The sequence below is a fragment of the Coffea arabica genome, chromosome 11c (genome assembly GCF_036785885.1).
Source record: "Coffea arabica cultivar ET-39 chromosome 11c, Coffea Arabica ET-39 HiFi, whole genome shotgun sequence".
In the NCBI taxonomy this organism is placed as follows: domain Eukaryota; kingdom Viridiplantae; phylum Streptophyta; class Magnoliopsida; order Gentianales; family Rubiaceae; genus Coffea; species Coffea arabica.
Window position 1 is genome coordinate 6,002,287 of NC_092330.1, and position 3,875 is coordinate 6,006,161.

General features: G+C 39.0%; 1 long non-coding RNA gene across 1 annotated transcript; it reads left to right on the plus strand.

Moving 5' to 3' along the window:
* Positions 1-323: 323 nt before the first annotated feature.
* LOC140016407 (uncharacterized) lies at positions 324-3,216 on the plus strand. The gene is made up of 3 exons (XR_011822804.1): positions 324-621; positions 2,230-2,304; positions 3,088-3,216. It is a non-coding gene; the product is annotated as an uncharacterized lncRNA (long non-coding RNA).
* Positions 3,217-3,875: the final 659 nt, after the last annotated feature.

Genomic DNA, 3,875 nt, shown 5'->3' on the forward strand with positions numbered 1-3,875 from the left:
GCTCAAAAATTTGAGACCTAAACAATGGTCCTAAAATAGACAATTTTAGGTTTAATTACACAAGTGATAGCTAGTGGTACAATCGTTATAGGAATTTCTCAAAGGTTTCAATTTTTATTGCGCCTAAATTAGAAATACGTGGTTTCACGTGCGCGCTTAATTGGGGGACTTTGGACCATTATTTTGGGACAATTAAGAATGGAAAATATTTATATAAATGTAAGTGTCTTAGAGGTTTAGTGCACTAGTGCAACAAACGTAAGAGAAATCGAACACAAAACGCGCGCGTAGGGTACTAGTTATAATTGATTTGACGTATTAAAAGATTTGACGTCAAGCGTCTTTCGTACGCAAAGGCTTCAGAACCGCATTTCATTTCATTTCATTTCTTCTGCTGCAACGGACGGCTAGCAGCTGCAAGGGACAACCGAAGCTTCACCATTTCTTTCTTCCAAAACTCATCCAAATCCTTACCAAAACTTCCATAGATTCTCACCAAACTTCACATTCATTTAGCTTTTCGCTTGGACAACAACTTAGCTGCAAAAGGAAGGAGCTATCCACGGTTTCTTCAAGCTTCAAAGGGCCGAAAAAATCTGTCCAAACCAGCCATCAAAGTAGGTAGTAATCAAGCACCTTAAACTTGTCTTATGGAAGTTGATCTATGCATTTGAGTTGGAATCTTCATTTTAGTAGCTTGTATTGTTGGAAATGTGGGCTCTATGAACTCCCACTTTGGGTTGATGGCTGTGATGATGTTTGATGATGGTTTTATTGCTGAATTAGAGCTTAAGGAAGTAGATTAAAGGTGTATTGTGGCCAGAAACGTTGTTGAACTCTTGAAGCAAAAAGTTCCCATTTTACCCCTGTTCTGTTCGGTCACTTTAATGCAGAAATTTGAGGATTTAATGGCTTGATTGTGTTGTTTATATGTTGTAGTAGTTGTGTAAAAATTTTCATTGAAAAATACTGAGTTTTGGTGGGTCAAACGAATTTATTTCAAAAACTAGTAATCTGGAAAACGGTTTCGCCGTAATCCAGACCAGTGTTTGTATTTTGTCTATAACTCCGTACTCCGATGTCGAAATCAAGTGCTGTTAGTGGCATTTGAAACTAGACGTTTCCATGTTTCCAACGGTGTATAATGCACATTCTGGTTTTAGGTGTGTGAGCCACACCATTCATCTGAAGTCGGCTGTCCTATTTCTCTGTTCTGGCGAAATGATTTGATGATACCGCAACTTGAGGCTTGATTTTGAACCAGTTGCATGCTGAAACTTAAAACGATTTCTTCTGTGAAGTTGTATCCCTTTGAATGTATTTTCTAACACTATCAACCATTTCCAATTCCGAGTTAAATTGAGGGAGTTATGATCAATACACGGCAACTGCCTCGTTTTTGAAAACCTTAGCTTTGGACAGATTGCCTTAAGGATTTTCCAAACTTTGGTTGATTGATTAACCACCTTTCCGAGGGTATTTTCCATGATATTTGATAGAGAGTTACCCTTCATATAGGAGTAGTATACTGCAAAATTTGGTGTCAATCCAAGTCCGTTTCGACACTTAACAAAAGGTCCAAAGTCGGAACCAAATCTGGAAATTTTGTAACAGTCTTGAATTTTTCCCAACTTTGAGCTACCATATCTTGGTGCTCGAAACTCCGATTCTCGATCCTCTTGTTCTGCCCTAAACCTTACTTGCACCTCTAATTGAGTTACAAATTTCAAGGGCTGGTTTGCAACGAGTGAATTCTGCTGAATTTTCAAAGTTAGCGAAAAACCAACCCCGGCTCAATCCTGGGTGATTTGGAACAGCAACTTTAAGCTCATTTTTGAACACCTTCCACTTAGATTCATGGAAAAGTTTTTTCTAAGAACTTTTAGTACTTTGGAAGAGGTTTCCAACGGTACCAAGTTTTCCAATTTTCGACATGTGGAATCTGAGATACGATTTTTTCAAAATATTGTATCAAAACTGAAATTTTCTGAATTTCAAGGAAATGGAGTTTTTCAAGTATTCCTTATTCCTTCGATAATACTTGAACGTTTATGCTTGATTTCCAAGATAACAAAACTCGATTGCTCTTGTACATTAAGAAACTCCACTTGAACCTCGATTGACTAGTAATTGAGGTTCATTTTCATGAAATTTCTCCAGATTGTACTAGTGCACAATCTTCCTTGATAATTGGGATGTGTGAATGATAATTCACTATTAAATGCTCAGGCGCTCAAGAGGACCTTCCAGAGGATCTCACGGGAGACGCCTAAACCATCATTTGAACTCGCTACTTGAATCACTGTGAGTGTCAAGTGCATGAACTTGTTGTTAAGTGGTTATCTGTTTCTTATCCGTTATGTAAATTTGAAATTTTGAGACGAGGGTGTACTTTATCGCACTCGTTCTCTTTCAAATGAAATTATATTCGAATTTTGCTATGTGAATTCGTATCCAACTTGTACATGGTAATGTGGATGTGATTTGTACTTGTGATTCGTATATGTGATCCGTATTTGTGATTCCTATTTGGAATCGTCGATTTGAGTGTTGCTCATCGACTTATATTCGTATTCGTATTCATATTCGGGGGACGCCCAAAACTCGTTGGCTAACTTTGCAAATCGAGCCAGCATGGGCTTGGTCGATAAGCTTAGCAAACCATGAGATATTCGTAGAGCATGATCTATTGGAGAGATCTTGCTCGGCATTACTCGTGCAGTATTGCCATGATATACTCGAGTATTATCAAAAACTTTGATGAGCGGGCCCGGTAAGGGGGTGTAACGGTGACGGGATTCGAAGAAAAGTGGTGTATCTACGGATTTGATACTTATGTGGTTGACGGAGTGTCAACGTGAGATGTGATTAAGACTTCGACTCGACTACGTGGAATTTAGCTCCTGAGAGCTACAGTATCCTTGAATTGTTTCTGTTTATTTTTCCTATTCGAAATGTGAATTATTCGAATTTGATAGCCTTACCTACAATGTAATTGTTGTCGCTACTTGGATTATGTGTTTGCATGTGTATTTTCTTGGCCTCACTGAGTAGTGGCTCATCCTATTAGTTTGTTTTCCTTAACAGGTTGGATTGGAAGATTTTGGTAAAGCCGACTAGATTATACTTTTGATTGGAATCGGGGCTGTAAATGTGTAGTCGACTTTTAATGGTTGCATTTTGGAACTTGATGTATCTTTTGTGAACATGATGTAAGGTTTAAATATTTAGTTAAGGAAGCGACCTTTCTTTATTTTGACTCGTAGTATTTGGTATGTATCGTTAAGTTCGATTTGATTTGTCTTGAGTCCTGGCGAGAGTTTGGCAGGCGTCCCGCGGATACCCTTGGGTTCGCCCTTGGGAGAAGTGGGGGGCGTCACACAGTAGCTTATTGGAGTAGTCTTTGATCGTTTCTGACTCCTTCATCTTCACCATCTCGAACTCTCTAATTAAGTTGAGCACTTGCATGTTCTTGGTTCTTTCATTGCCCTGGTACTCCTTCTTGAGGTAGTCCCATATGTCCTTAGTTGATTCTAGGTTCATGATCCTGGTAAATATGGTGCTTGAAACGGCAGAGAAAAGACATGCTTTAGCCTTTGACTTCCTTGTTTTTCTCTCCTTGTGATTCTTCATTTGTGCCACCATGGGATTTGCTAGCAGCGGTGGTACATCATAAACTTCTTCTACAGCCTCTCAAAGATCCAATGCCTCAAGGTGGACTGTCATCCTAACAGCCCATGCTTGATAATTTTGGCCATCAAAGACTGGTGGATCAACATGATTGAAGAATGATTGAGTATCAGCCTCCATTCTGAAAGTTTTTGTTTGTATCACTCGATCTTACAGGTCGCTCAAGATGAAAGCTCTGATGCCAA